The sequence below is a fragment of the Vombatus ursinus genome, unplaced genomic scaffold (genome assembly GCF_900497805.2).
Source record: "Vombatus ursinus unplaced genomic scaffold, bare-nosed wombat genome assembly UNPS02001419.1, whole genome shotgun sequence".
In the NCBI taxonomy this organism is placed as follows: Eukaryota; Metazoa; Chordata; class Mammalia; order Diprotodontia; family Vombatidae; genus Vombatus; species Vombatus ursinus.
Genome location: NW_020941197.1, coordinates 4,807,381 through 4,823,646, shown reverse-complemented (window position 1 = coordinate 4,823,646; position 16,266 = coordinate 4,807,381). Strand labels below are relative to the sequence as shown.

At 38.2% G+C, this 16,266-nt stretch overlaps 1 protein-coding gene across 3 annotated transcripts in view; it reads right to left on the bottom strand.

Annotated features, from left to right (window-relative positions):
- The window catches only part of SH3KBP1 (SH3 domain containing kinase binding protein 1), a 434,394-nt gene that overhangs the window by 288,144 nt on the left and 129,984 nt on the right, over window positions 1-16,266 (bottom strand). Inside the window, exon 1 of one of the 3 annotated variants that reach the window (XM_027866172.1) lies at window positions 12,064-12,082. The exons of the other annotated variants lie outside the window; for them this stretch is intronic. The gene's annotated coding sequence lies outside the window, so the exon portion shown is untranslated. Of the gene's footprint in view, window positions 1-12,063; window positions 12,083-16,266 lie in introns of those variants that run through there. 3 annotated transcript variants of the gene reach the window in all.

Here is a 16,266-nt window from a genome sequence, read left to right as displayed (position 1 = left end):
CCCCAGTTCTATATGACAGCCCTTCGAATTCTTGAAAGCAGCTATTGTTTTCTCCTATATGCTGTCTTTCAGCAACAGTGCGGTTTTTATGTAGCCTTTTCCGATTGTGGCGTCTCAAGGCTGACTCAGACTGATTCAGCAATCTACTAAAACCCTGTGCCTTTTTCACACAAATGGATGTCTCCTCATAATTTCCCTATCCTGTTGATGAACAGTTGATATTCCGAACCAAAGTGTTGAGTGCTATATTTATCCAAATTATATTTCATATTATTTGGCCCACCATTTGTGCCTTCTGAGATCTTTTATGGATCATAATTCTGTTACCCAGAGTGTAAACTATCCATCCCTGCTTACTGCAATTCAAGTCAAGCCAACAAGTATTAATTAAATATCTACTACGTTTTAGGCACTGTATGCAAAGAATGACCAAAAAACAAAAAAAAAACAAAAAAACCAGTCCCTACTCCCAAAGAGCTTATGGTCTAATGGAGGTGACAACATGCAAACAACTATGTACAATTAAGCTGTACGAGGAGGTTACTCATAAATTTCACCTATCCAGGGGTGGGAAACCTGTGGCCTCGAGGTCACATGTGGCCCTCTAGGTCCTCAAGTGTGGCCCTTTGACTGAATCCAAACTTCAGAATTCAAATTCTTGATAAAAATGTTCAACCTAAGAGGGCCAAGAACAGATCCCTGTGACGTTCCACTTAAGATTCAGGTCAACACCCATCCACTAATCTTTGAGGCAAGTCATTCAGCCAGTTCTAAATCTATCTAACTTAACTATCAGGTATCTAGGTGGCTTAGTGGATAGAATGCTGGTCCTGGGGTCAAGAGTAATTGAGTTCAAATCCTTCCTCAGACATCAGCTATGTAACTCTGGGCAGGTCACTCACCCTGTTTGCCTCAGTTTCCTCGTCTGTAAAACGGGGATTAAAAACAATACTTCCCCCTCCTAGGTTATTGTGAGACTAAAACGAGATAACATTTGTGAAGTGTTTTTACAAACCTTAAAATGCTATGCAAATGTTAGCTATAATAATTATCTAGCCTACATTTCTTCATCTTAACCACAAAGATATCATGAAACAGTTTCTCATAGGCTTTGTATAGTTAGTATAGTATAGTCAAGCTCATAGCCCTATGGCTGAAAGAAACCCTTCTCTTCACTTTCATGAAAATCAGTCCCACAGCAACTCTGCAGTTTGACATGACTTTTCAAATGGCTAAATAATCATATGTGCTAAGCACTATGGGTGCAAAGAATGACAAAAAAAACCCCAACAATCCCTATTCCCAAAGAGCACATAGTCTAATGAAGGTGACAACATGAAAATGATTATGTACAATCAAGCTATACATATGGAAAATAATCATATCTTACAATCATATAAAGTAAGCAATCATATCAATCAGATCTTGTGGTATCCCAAGATGGGGTTCATCCAGGTCTACTGGAGGCAGCTAGGTAATGCAATGGATAGAGTGCTGGGCTTGGAGTCAGGAAGACCTGAGTTCAAATCCAGCCTCCGACAATTACTAGCTGTGTGATCCTAGGCAAAGCACTTAACCCTTGTAAGCCTTGATTTCCTCAACTGTAGAATAGGGATAATAATAATAATACCAGTGTGACCCTGGGCACATCCCAGGGCTGTTGTGAGAATCAAATGAAATAATATTTGTAAACTGCTTATTAGCAGATTGCCTGGAGATAGTTAGCTCTTAATAAATATTTGCTCTCTTCTCCTACCCTATTGACTTCACCTTAGTGAGAATAGCTGTGTACTCTCTTAGGCTTAAGGAGGCTAGGTGCCTCCTTTATATTGGGCTTCAATACTCTAATTTACCTGTATTTTTCTCACAGAGTAGTATTAGTTATATATAGACCACATCCGTATATAAGGAAGATTAATATGGAATAGGCTGACTGATGGATTATAGAACGGAGTGTCTTTCCTTTGAGATGATTGTCAGTTCATCCTGTATATATTTTGTTTGTACACAGTCAATTGCAGGTTTATATTCATTGCATAGACTGTCTTTTGCCTTTCCTTTTATCCCCAGTGTTTGGTGCATAGTAGACGCTTAATAATATGACACTTGTTACTGACTTGAAGCAGAGGTAGGAAGGCTACTGTGATTAGGAAATCATTTAAACATGGGAAGATTTATATAAACTGATAAAGAGTAGAAAAAAGCAAAACCAAGAGATCAATACACATAATCAACGCAATATTGTAAACAAAGAGAACACTAGGAGGAAATAAAAATCTGCACAGACCAAATCTGTAGAACGACCAATCTTGGCTTTGGAGAACAGAACAATATGTATCTCCCTATTTTGGGCAATGAGGTAAGGAACTATAGGTAGGAAATATTGTACATATTGTCAAAGGTGATCACTGGATCAGTTTTTGCTAAACTGTTGTTTTTCCTTTGTTATAAAGGAGAGCTCATTGGACAAAGGGAAATATGAAAAGAAAAGGCATCAATACATTTATATATGTATACATATGTGTGTGTACACACACACACACACATATATATTATATATATATACATATATATATATATACACCCACACCCACACCCACATACTGAAAAGGAAAAAAGAATTCATTTAAGATCTTTTATCATTGCTTACCTACAGGTAAGATTTCACCTTTTATTGTTTGTGCTCCATGGAACCTAACAGAATGCTAGGCCCATAGCAAACGCTTAAAAACGACTTTTTAAATAGTAATCAAGGCCAGTGAGTGACTGGTTTTACTCCCAAAAAGTTGATTGATTTCTTAGTTCGAAATGGAGATTACTAAAGTTAAGGAATTTTTCCCATAAAGAGACACTGTGAGGCGGTAGTCAGGCTGTTGACAGGTCAACAAGCATTTGTAAAGGAACTACTATATGCCAGACACAGTGCTAAGCACTGAAAACACAAATACATACCCTCCCCCCAAAAAAAAGGACAGTTCCCTGACCTCAAGGAGCTTACGTTCTAATAGGAAATTTGTTGTTTAGTCATTTTTCAGTTGTGTACGACTCTTCATCACTCCATTTGGGATTCTCTTGGCAAAGATACAGGAGTGATTTGCCATTTCCCTCTCCAGGTCATTTTACAAATGAAGAAACTAAGGCGAACAGGGTTAAGTGACTTGCCCAGGGTCACGCTGCTAATAAGTGTTTGGGGCCAGATTTGAACTCAGGAAGATGAGTCTTTCTGACTCCAGGACTGGCACTCTATCCACTGAAACACCTAGCTGCCCCTCTAATAGGGAAAGACAACACATTAAAAGGAAGCTGAAAATGGGGCAAGAAGGGGGAGAGGGAAGGTACTGGGTATGAAAGCCATGATAAGAGTCTGGACTTGCAGTCTGGTGAGAAATGAAGAGATGACTGGCCTGAAGCCAGCCTATAAATCAAAAAGTCTTGAGTTCAGGTTCTACTGCTAAGTCACACTGGCTGTGGGAACCTGGACAAGTCTCTGAACCCCTGAGTACCCCCAGGCCACTTTTTAAGACAGTAAGTTACAGGGTAAGTGATGACCTGCATTGGTAGAGAAAATTTCTTCTGGTAGAATTCCTTACACAAATTAAATCACAGGTCTGGTATAAAAAAATTTTTTGAAGCATGAGAATTTTTTCCTCTATCAATCAATCAATAAATATCAATATAGCAACTGTTCAATGGGGACTGGTGCTTTAACTAAACATATTAATGAACTACAGCTGGGGAAGACTAAATATGGACAAAAAAACAGCTTTCTGTTACAAAGAAAAAATAGGTGCATTGCCATTTCTATATTACTAAAAAGTGGTCATGCTCCCATACCAAACTTATTGCATGGTTTAGTGCTATTTATTAAGAGACTAATTCAAAACTCTAACTAGCCAGAGCCACTGGGGTATTATCTCCTGAGTGAGAATCTTAAAAGAGAGAGAAAGTCAGAGAGTGTAAAAATTTAATACACATATTCCTTTAGCAGAACAGAAGGTAGTAAAGAGAGCGTTAAGTTCAGATGCCAGCTAAGGAAGGGGAAGGAGCAGGCCTGAGTTAAGGTGGTTTGGCAGACAGCAGACCACATCAGCCCATTCATTCACTCCCTCTTTCCCCTCCATTCCAAGAAGAAATTCCTAACTGCCCCAATCTCGTCACTTCCCCAAGGTTTCCCCTTTCTTCCCTCCTCTGAGGCAGAACAGTCTGTCTCCCTCTCTCAAGCAGGGACACTTTCCCCTCACTGGAATGACAATCTTGCCCAAGTCTCTCTGGTGGAGGAGAAAGGCCATTGGACACCAAATCTTATGGGTTAGATCAGATGACCATGGAAGTCCTTCCCAGCTCTTATTCTATTCTATTCCCTTAAACCACTATAGTAACTAATTTACCCTCCCACTCAGTTGAATTTGTCTTAATTACTTCTTGTATAATTTTCATACCATGAATTATAAAGTTGATTTGGGGGCTCATTTTGTGCAGCTCGCCAGCCTAGCCACCCCCACAAGCATCTGTCTAGGGCAACAAAATTGTTACTTACAGGTCTGGGACAGTCCATATGCGAGCAGAGGCCTTCTTTCCTTACCACTAAATACAAGCTATGGCTAGCTCTAACTCAATTTTAATCCTCTACTGTCACCACAGTTTCTAAGATGAATGGCCTGATTGAAAATAACTACACAAAAAAAAATTGCAAAGAGAAATTGCATGCCTCTCAGCCTCTCCATCTCTATCAAATAGACATGTGAACATTCATTGCTTTTTAAATAGCCAAACTCTCAAAAATTCAACTACTAAAAAAAAGGAGGAAGTCAATGCAAATACAAAATAAGCTTTAATAAATTATTTAATAAAATAAATAAATAATTCAAATGCCAAAGTTATGAAAAGAAGATCCAGGAATTTTACCAATGGAACACACTTTAAGTAAGTTCTTGAAATTCTGTTGGTACAAATTTCCACACAGCGCATCTTGGCCACAATAAGTAAATTATTCTAAGACCAGTGACAAAAGCAATGTAATGTCTGCTCATTTCACGATTCAAGGTAGTAGACGGCAGGACACTTTAATTTTTCAAAGCTGCAGGAAGCTATGCAAATTTTCATGGAGCAACTCTAAGATCGTTACTCTAAGCAGAGCATTTGGAAAAGAAATGCTAATTTTTTATACTGTTTTTCTTCTGAGGGTTAATTCGATTAACCTGTGTATGGTCATGTGACTTCTTCATCTATATCCAAATAAAATAAACCATAAAATCAGTAGCAAGGTCACAAGCAGTGAGTCATTTAGAAACACAGGAGGGAGGAGAGGAAAAAGGTAACAATTTTATATTGCTTGAAGTCAAGTACTACAGCAATAACAATAATCATATTGAGCCCATAGGAATGATGTGCAAGGCGCTATAATTATGATAAGGATAGAGCACAACTATAAATTCTACACTGTGATAGCCCTTAGACTCTACCTGACTTAAGTCTCCATTACAATTATTCTCTTTCTAACGCTTTTTTTTGGGAGGGATTTTGGGATGAGGAAGGCATTTCTCAGGATCTCAGACCTGATAATTTGGAGAAAACATGTACCTGTGGCAGAGGGGAAGGGAGAATTTTCTTTTGTACCTCGGAAATTTCTTTCTTCTTCATTAGATGTTACATATATTTTTAAGTCACTACAAAAAAAAACTGGATTGCCTTCTTAAAAGTCCAACATCTACTATCCCCAACCCCCAAGAAAGCTCTAGCACACAGGAAGAGAAGCCAAAGTTCCTTCTGACTTTGACCTTCTAACTTCATTGGCCTAGCTCCTTCTTCCATCTGCTAGTTTCTCTTAACAATGAAAGACAGGAAAACTGAACACCCGACCTGAGAACGCTGCTCTTTTCCCTTGAGGTCACATTAACAGAGGTGGCAGATTTTGTGAACCCCCATTCACCATCTAACTCATGAGCATGCTGGAGTATAAAAGTAAAGCCATGAGGGAGATAAGTCACACTACTACAGATCAGTGGTTCTCAAGATTATTGGTCTCAGGATTCCTTTAATTCTCTTTAATATTACTGAGGACCCCAAAGAGCTTTTGTTTATGTCAGTTATATCTACACATATTTCCCATATCAGAAATCAAAACTAATAAACTTTTAAAATGCTTATTAATCCATTAAGTTACAACCACAAACTCATTACATATTAATATAAATAATATTTTGATGAAAAATAACTATATTTTCCAAAATACTTAGAATGGAATTGTTTTAAGTATTTTGCAAATCTCTCTTTCTATCTTTATTCTGTTGCTCTATATAACTGAAGTTAAAATATAAGATTGAAGTATATGAAGGAAATCCGGTCTCACACGGATGTGTAGTTGGAAATGGGAGAAGTATTTTAATAGGCAAATAACATCTTAATATTATTATAAAAAGCTGACTTTGCAGATTGAAAAGATTTTTGGGGCTTTGAGGACCGCTATTATAGATGTTCCTTAAAGGACTGTTTTTAACATTCCAATTTCAACAGCATGCACTCCAAAACCTTGTGACTGTCCCCAGAAACTCTGTTTTCATAGCAATTGTGAGACTCATTCTCTATTCTATGTTTATAGGAAAAACTACTGAGAATGTATTTAGCACTGCTTCTGATTTTGCATGTTATTATTATTATTATTATTTTTAAAACAGTAACTTCATTTCCCAGAGAACTATTTTTAGATAGGAAAGAAAGGGGTAAATTTTTTACATGTCCTCAACATTTATAAATAAATCTGCTGAGAACTGAACAAAAGCTGTTCTAAACTGCCAGTCAACTTAGCCAACAAGACAGACTGATAGAAGATTCTTTCGAATGTCAAATGCTGGCCTCTAGCTCTCCGCTCTCCTCAATTTGTTTTTGGAGATAGTGTTAGTGTGTCTGTTTTAATTAAGAGATGAACTCAAAAGTGAAGAAACATTATCTTAGTTGTAATTGGAGTAGTTCTTACTTAAAGGCATTCTGAGAAATTATACTGAATAACTGGTTGGCATAAGGGAACGTATTTCTGGGGGCATGTGCCAGTTAACATTTAGCCCAGGCCAACAGTCTTTTCACATCAGGGAAGACTGAAGTATTTTCTCAATCAGTGTTCATTGAGTCATCCTGGGCTAAAATCCCAATGCTAAAAATTCTTCCAATGAATAGAATGCTCTGTGTATGCTTTCAAGTCACACATACAACAGCACATAATATTGGTGATCAAGCCCTGGCAATTATGTTCTAATCAATTTACAATCCAAGGCAGTGTACATGAATGTCCTCCGTGGACATTATTAATATGGATTTTAACTTGCAACATGAAATCTCTTTGGTTACTTAAGTCACCAAGATTACCAGGTTTTCTTGTCCTTTGACATTGCCTTGGAGGTTTAAACTCTAGCTTAATAAGCTTTTAACTATGAGTGAAAAACAGAGATTAGAAAAAGGGCACCAATAGCCATGTGAGGCAGATCATAGAGAACTGACCTCCTTTGTCTCATCGCCATAACTTAAAGAAGGCTTTGACAGATAGGACTGCAAAGACTTGTAGGATTAAAAATTTAGATCTGGAAGGAGCCTGCAGAGGCTTTTTACTCCAACACCCTCATTTTGCAGACAAGGAAACTGAGGCCAATGGAGGCTATTGTTTTCATTTCAAAATGTTTTGATTTTCATGACTGAACTTGATAAAAGTAGTGCAAATTTTACAACAGGTTAGCAGGTCAATCAAAATTAATAGAATCATTATTCATATAACACCTGGCCTCATGAATCAAAATTCAGAATCGAATAGGATTTTATCCCTAAATCCAAACAATGGCATGAAATGAGGTGAAAACCTACCTCCTGCACCATTTCTATGGTGCACCAATTCTATTCAATCCAAATCTATGACCAATAGGTCCCAACACATGCATGCACACTCTAAAACAATGGACTTGGAGGAAATGACTCTGACAGGTATGATACTTGTCTAGTGTTTAGCACAAGTGCAAGTCACACTGTAGGTGTTTAATAAATGCTTATTGACTATTGTGCTTTAAAAACTAGCTATGTGGGCAACTGTATTTTCAGTACCAAATATAGAAGATTCTCCCTTCCTTACAGCTAAACATAAAATAGATAGAAGCAATGGTCTCTGGTATCCGTTTTTCAGTAAAAGGACATATGTTGAGTTTTAAATATAAAGCAGCTTAAATAACAATATTCCTATTTACTTTTTGGGTTTTTTTTTTAAAGTGAAAACAAAAGAATGAGTGAGATTAAAATGAGTACTAGTCACCAGCTAGAATTTATCTCTGATTCTTCTAGAAGAATGATTTCATATTTTCAGCTATGAGTAAAACAGAAATGCCCATTATTTTCAGCATTACCACATCATGAGTAAACACTATTTATCTGTAATTAAAGACTCAAATGTTTGAAAAGAGAACATTAAGCTTCACATCTCACTCATAGCTCATTGCTCTCCTGTTCTGAGTTTTTGGCACATATATAAAAACATAAGCAGACCTGTCATATTTTTGCCAAATGGAATACAGCCATTCACAAATTTTCCTTTTTGTGAACTTAGCAATCATTAATAAACATGAATATTTCCAAATTCAAAGAGTAAAAAGGAGACTTGTATGTGAATCTGTAAACTTCTGTTAATTTGTATCGTCTTCTGAATTGCTTTTTTTGTTTTCTTCTGTGTACTTTTAAAATATTTTTCTGATGCTCTTTTTTCTCCATATCTCCAAGATGATTCTTTCAATAGAAGTCCTCCCTTATTAAAAAAAAAATCTATAGTCAAATAGAACAAACACATTGGCCTTGTGTTAATATGTGACTTTTACAACCGGAGAAATCCTCTGCTAAAATATAAAGGCTTTTAAACTCTTTATAAATTTTGATGGAACAAGGTTATTTTAAAGCCACTGTAATTATTTTCTTCCACTAAAATCCTACTCTGATACCGCCTCATCATCAGATAGAGGGCACTCTGGTTTTCAAAGATCATACCACCAAACTAGAAAGGCTCTGATAAGTCCCACTAGAGACTACTGCTTAAACACCAGCCTTGCATGAGCCCAGAGAAGAGCATCTGACCAGAAGATTGCCTGACATTTTTTTGAACCACAATAACGCATAAAAACTGTCTCCTGAGACTTAAACAGGTTGTCATCTACAACTCTATAGGGAATACCCATACCCATAAACCGGAATGTGTCCCCCTAAATAACTGTGTAAAATGATTAGCCCACAGTCATCTTGCAGGGCCAGGGCTTGGATCCAGATCTTCTGACTTCAAATCCATTTTTCTGTACTCTACTTCCTTAAAACAATATTTTATTTCTTACAGACTCTGTGTGCTCTGTGAAGTAAAAAATTCTTTCATTATTCTCCACTAGAAATATTTCAAGACACCAACCTAGAAGAATGTTGCTCAATATTATTTCTAGCTTGCTCAATATTATTTGATAATGCATCTCTTCTAATAAAGAAACGCTTAAAATTCAACTCAACATTTATTTAGCACTTACTACATGCAAGACCTCATAATCTAAAAGAATACAAAACACTGCTCACAATGGAAATGCTGGCAATATAACCCACATATTATGATTGATGGAATCCTTTACAAATTCATAATTCGAACAAGACAGAAAACATTCTGCTTTTAAATAAAGAACAAAGAGGACCCCAACAGAGGAAGTCATAGTAGTTCGAGTAGTTTTGGGAAAGTTCTGTAGTGCCCAGGAGAGGAAAGGGTAACTCAGTCAATGAACCAAGACTTATTAAACTCCTGTTCCATAAGATGCATGGTGATAGACACCAGGGATACTGGAGACAGAAAATAAGGAGTCTCTGCCTTCAGAGAGTTCACATTTTATTGGAGGAAACAACATGGATGTAGGTAAGTATATAAAAGATATAAACAAAATAAATATGAAGTAATTTGCTGAAGAGGAAGTACCTGAGGCTAAGGGAAATTAGGAAAGGCTTCATTTAAGAGACGGTGCTTGAGCCACGCTTTGAAGGAAATTAAGAGTTTGAATAGGAACTGCAGAGGAGGGAATGCTGTTGGGAATGATGATGATAATAACAACAACAACCACCTGGGCTTAGTGATCAATGTAGATAGATCACGCAAGGAAAAGATAAAAACTGATGCATCACTGCAACCTGTGAAAATTTAGCACCTAATGAAATACCTAGCAAGACATGACCTGGTGGCCAGCATTTTAAATCAGAAGTTCACCTTCTGAATACACACCTCAAAATAAAGGTATAAATAGCCTAGAGATAAACAGAGGTTAGAAAAAAAAAGCCTTGAAAACTTATTCAATAAACTGTCTTGCAACTGGACCATTGTAAAATGAACCGTTGCCCACAATCACCTAAACACCTACTGACCCACAAAAACTCAAGAATGATGTTTTCAATAGACATCACCAGAACAAACTCTGGTGCCACTGAGCTACATGGAGTAGAAAGTTTTCAAAATATGAAGACCCAGCAGAAGAAATCAAAATCTCTGGAGAATAGGATGAGATCTATCTCTTTCTCTTTGCTACCAAAGTCATCCTGAAGACACCTTAGGGAAACTTATAGAAGATAAGTTTAAATCCACATACTTTTGTTCAGTTACAAAAGGCAGTTAATTTTATCTACTTGTACAACTGCCTACTGAGCTTTAACTATAAAAGTACAATTGTGGGACAGCCACTTATTCTAGGACCATTCACATGTGAACTCCATTTTTAAAAATCAACAATGATTGTTAATCATCATCATTGTGATCATGAAAAGTGTCACAGCTATATATGGATGAGGGAGAGAAAGAGAAGGTCAGGAGCCAGTTTAGTTAGTAAACAGGGAGTTGCTGGAATAAACAAAAGATCTAGGAGATTCTTCTCCAGCCACCTGAGTCAACAACACTCCATCCTTTCCCATGTCCCTCTGCTACGTATGACAAAGATCACTGGATGGGAAAACTAAAGGGAAGTGTCCAAATGAGGCCAGGGAGGAATATTTTCTGCAAAAGAAATGTTGGAGTAAGCATATAACTCTAGGAATACCCCTATGGAGACAGAGAGAGTGAGCAATACAAAATTAAGAAGTGTGTGGGAGGTTTATTGGAGAGGAAGGATGGTGCTAGAGCAGCAGGCAAATTCAGGATTAAACATGAATCCGAAATTTCTAGTTCTCCTTTCCACCAGCCAGTTGCAAGTGTCACATGATCATTATGAAATCTATTCAAGATGTGTTTCTTAGGAACTTGCCTATTTTTCATCTCATTATAGGGTTTTCCCACTAGTCAAATACCAGGTTTGGAGTCAGACTAAGCATGGCAAGAGTTCCTCATGCAACTCATTCACTCTAGCAAAGATGCTTTCCTGGGCCTTAGTGCTTCTGTCACAACCAAGAAAATACTAAAAAAACCTTTTAATTGATAGGGAAAAGTCTTAAAATTAGAGGTAACCCCCCAACATCCTTAGTTCAGTGTAAAGCAGCTAACCGGTGGCTTTCTTTTGTCCCAGATTATTACACACTCTTTAATAATCTACCCCTCAGCTCATCTTACCCAAATTGAGCAAAAAATATATTTCAAAAATTTTCTGTAAATATGAAACCACATGTTCCATTCTCCTTAGGGTTTATTTTTGAGTCATAATGAACCCTCGGCATTGACTGGTCTCTTTTTTTTTTTCTTTTCTCACAGATATAAGCATGTATCTTAACTCCCATGTAAATTATCTAGAGACAATTACTAGGGGGAAAATAAAAGCCACTATCCAATCTAAACTGCACCTAAACAGAAATCCCCTTCTATAACATGTAGTTTCATATTTATAGAAAATTTTGAAAATATATCTTGAAGGGTAATGAAGTGGAATTCCCCTCCCCACAGAATTAATGGCTGCCAGGTCAGAAATACACAGTAATTTCAAGTGCTTCAGCCCACTCTGGAGACCTACTAACCATCCCCCCTGGCTCTTATCACAAAAGAGAGCACAGCAACTGGGGCAGAGACCCTAGAGGAAGACATGACAGAGACAGACACGTACTTACCTATGCGACCAAAGAGTAGATGGCATCTGGACAGTGCTGAGTTCCTAGCCCCGGACTTACAGAGGCAGAGGCTAAATCACCACAAGGCAGCCATGAAGAAGGGAACCACGTGGCCTGGGGTAAGAGTGGTCTCTCTAGCAATAAAGAGTCCAGGAATCTGCCTCTCTAACCAGAGAAAGGGACTCTTACACAGTGGGACCTTGGAATCCAGTCTCCTCACCAAAAAAGAGAAAATTTCCTAACTAGACCTGGGGGTGGCCTCACTAGGAACCCCATTTTTCAAAGTTCAGGGATCCCATGTTCTTACCTAGAGAAGGAGAATTTCCAAGTAATGTGTTTCCTGGAAGAAGAAGATTCCATGTGGCCCCTGATTCTGGAAAGGACCAAAGACTCAATACTGGAGAAATGAAGTATAGACTATGTACTCCAGTTATAGTAAGCTATATGAATTGTGAGTCCAAAAGAAAGAAAGGGATTTTCCTATCCAGAAACCCCAAATGTATTTCTTGTCACAGCAGATTCCAAACCACAGAACAGTACAATTAAGCCTGGAGGGGCTTAGGAACTTGGGGACTTAGTGTAGGAAGGGCAGGAGAGGGACTTACTTCATCTATAAAATGGGGATGATAATAGCACCAATCTCCTAGGGTTTTTTGCATGCAGCTAATTTGAGATAATACTTGCAAAGCGTTTTGCAAACCTTAAAGCATTTTATAAATGCTAGCTATCACCATCATTATTATTACTACTACTGCTGCTGCTGCTACTAGTACTACTATTCCTGGGGAGGGAAGAAAATTCTATCCATTGTTTATGGGCTTGTCTGAGTTTTGTGTGTATTCTACATTTTCTTTGCTGTTGTTCAGTTGTTTCAGTTCAGTCTTTTGCCCCTCCATTTGGGGTTTTCTTGGCAAAGATACTAGAGTAGTTTGTCTAATTTCCTTCTCCAGCTCATTTTACAGATGAGGAAACTGTGTGTCTGAGGCCAAATTTGAACTCGGGTCTTCCTGACTCCAGGCCAGGCACTCGATTCATTGAGCCACGAAGGCCCACTCGACATTTTCTATGGAATGGAATTAAGGCTGGAGGGTGGGGAGAGTGGGGGGTGAGAGGAAGAGAAGAATAGATCTATCCTTCCTATAATTGGTACTTATAAGCAGGAACAACTTTAAGAGCCCTTATAACTTGTGAAACCTCTGTTACCTCTCACCCAATTACATGTTTCCATTGTTGTATCCTGTAGTTAAAACCTGTTCGAAACACCAAAGAGATTAGAGTGCTATCAGAGAACAAGGGGAAGGGGATGAAGAGGAGGGAAGGAAAAATCCTGTGGCCTCCCCCCTATAGACATCTTGATGTTAGGAAATGCAAGAAGGCAAGGGGGGAAGTGGGTACAGCTAAAACACAGAAGGAACACCAATTTGTTGGGTTTCAGGGTGCCTGGCATAAAAGGAAAACCACTCAGGGAGGCAGGAATGATGGGAAGAGGAGAGATGAGGTGACTACCCATTTCCTAGATCCAGGGCTCTTAGGACAACAAGTACCATAATGAAATGACACGACAGGTCTCAATTTATGCAGAGATTGGTCTTTAAATGGCTTCTTCCCCCCTCCCCCTTTTGGGGTTTTGAACTCTAGTTTCCAGATATTAACTCTTATTTTGGGTATACTAGATCCCAGTGGGTCTGCTTTAAAGTTAGACTTGGGTCTCCGGTTTTTCTCCTTTTTAATAATGTGTGTTCATAGAGAACAGTTCACTTGAGGACAGCATGCTGTCACCCAATGCTTCATAAAGCTTATCTACTAGCTATTACCAAAAAATCACAAACATGACATGTGACGTGAGATCATCCTTTTCCAGAAAGTCAGCGAGTGCCCTTAGTCAAACATACCTGACTCCTTGCAAATCTCTGCATCATCATCGGCACAAGTGCATCGAGCTTAACTTTTTACAACCACAAAATTGTGAAATATTTGAACCGAGTTAGACCTTCGCGGCCATCTAGGACCCTTTATTTTAAAGACTGAAGTATAGGGAAATCAAATGATCGGCCTGAGGGGTCAAACAAACCACAACAGAGCTTGGACTACAACCCTAAGTTCCATACAATACCATTAAGCATGTGATGTATCCTAAACCTCGTTTCCTAGCGCAAAAGTGTATTCAGATGTAACGGTACATAGAGAGCAGGGAGCTGGACTTGAAGTCAGCGTGACCTAGGTGGGAATCTATCCTTAAAACTCCTGGCTGTGTGATCCTGGGTAAGTCACTTAAAACCACTCAACCTCAGCTTTCTCATGTGTAAAACAAGGATAATGCTATCTCTAGCATCTATCTCAGAGGCTTGTTGTGAGGATCAAATGAGATAATATATGTGAAGAATTTTGCAAATTTTAAAGTAAATCAGGTAATATTCCAATTCTATAATTCATATCTCATACTATACTTTTATTTTCACCATACATTTTAAAAGCTACAGTGTCAATACAGAAAAAGGACATTTTAGTATTTTTCCTTTTGCTAAATCTTCAGATATGATTACACAATCAGTAATCGCTAACCTTTTCAAAAAGGACTCATTTTTAAGGTAAAAAAAATTTTGATGGTACCAACAGTGATCACTAACTAAGAAGATTCAGAATGACCAAAAAAAGCAAAACTGGGAATTCAGCTACAGTTTTAAGTGATATTGGAGCTTGTTAATCATAAAGAATGGTACTATTTTCAATTAACTTTATGCTAATTGCATCAAGCCTTAGCATACTGCAGAGCCTCCTGGAAAAAATCTGTTATTCAAAGCAGTTTGGCTTAACCATCCACAGGAGAACAACTAAGTGGATAAACATGTATACTGCCAATGTTGCAACATACATCTGTACATGTGTGTGTGTGTATATATATATATATATATATGCACACAAACATATATGCATACGTGTGTGTGTGTGTGTGTGTAAGACTGAATAACAAACAACACTACAATTAGCACTACAATTCTTTGGAACTACAATTCAAAATAATCCATGACAAGGGTATTAGAAAAATATAAAACCAAGTATTATGAGAAACTTGAAGGTGAAACTGAGCTGATGCTAGGGCAGGGGAAGGAATGCCAGGGATCCAAATGGGGATGAGAATGTCCTACACAGAAATACAATGCACCCCTCTAACTCCTCTTCCTAGAAATATCACATAGTACCATCTGAAGCTTCTGGAAACCTCTTCTATGAAAGCTCCACCTGACATCAGGGAGAATTGCTCAGCCTGATCAGCACCAGGATTCCAACCCATAAATTTCTCTACAAGTTCTCCCAACTGCAGTATGGGTGATGTCTTTTGATTCTTGCGCAAATTGGATTTAAGTGAGGCAAAGTTGCACAAAGTCGTTGGCCTCACTCTTTTCTCCAGAGTCATAGTCCAGTGACAGGACAGAGTCAAGATGACTGGTAATGACTCAAGACGCAATGGATGACCTTGGCATCTTTGATGTCTAACCAAGCCTGCTTCAGCTGCCTTCATGGCCATTGGAACAAATTGTTCTCATCTGCCCATTTCATAAGGGCAAGTCTTCACATGCTTGGGGTAGACACCACCCCCAACTCACCAATGGGTTTGAAACCCCTCAGTTACCCTCAACCTGGTTTAGCTTGGCTGTCAAAATGATTTATTGGCATGTGGCTACGGTGCATGCTACAGCTTCCTGGAGCCAAAGGTGAGAGCTAGGTGGAACAGGTGGACACCAAAGGTGGAAAGCAGTCTTGAAAAGGGCTCAGCAGCCTTCACACCAGAGGTTAGTCTTCCCTGAACACACCCCACACCCCACCCTAGTGCAATAATAAAATACTAAAATTAATGTCCCCAAACTCATAGATTATGCAAGTGGGCAAGAGAATGATGACCTTTTGCTGCATGTTCTAAAACTCACAAATGCATCATAAAAGTAAAGGATAAAAATCAGACAACTGTTAGTTTTCTTTCTTATTTCATTCATTCCTGAATGTATGATACATGATTCAGTTGACTTGATTTTCTCCTTTTCAACCAGTTTTGTTTAAGCCTACCAACTTTCCTGGAGGGTTTCAGGTCTCTCCAATGTCATTTCACTTGATTTTGCCATCATATCTTATATTGTCAGTCTTCCTTATTCCAGATCACTCATGACTGGAAAATTATTAGGTTATGCATTATCTCGATGGCAGAAT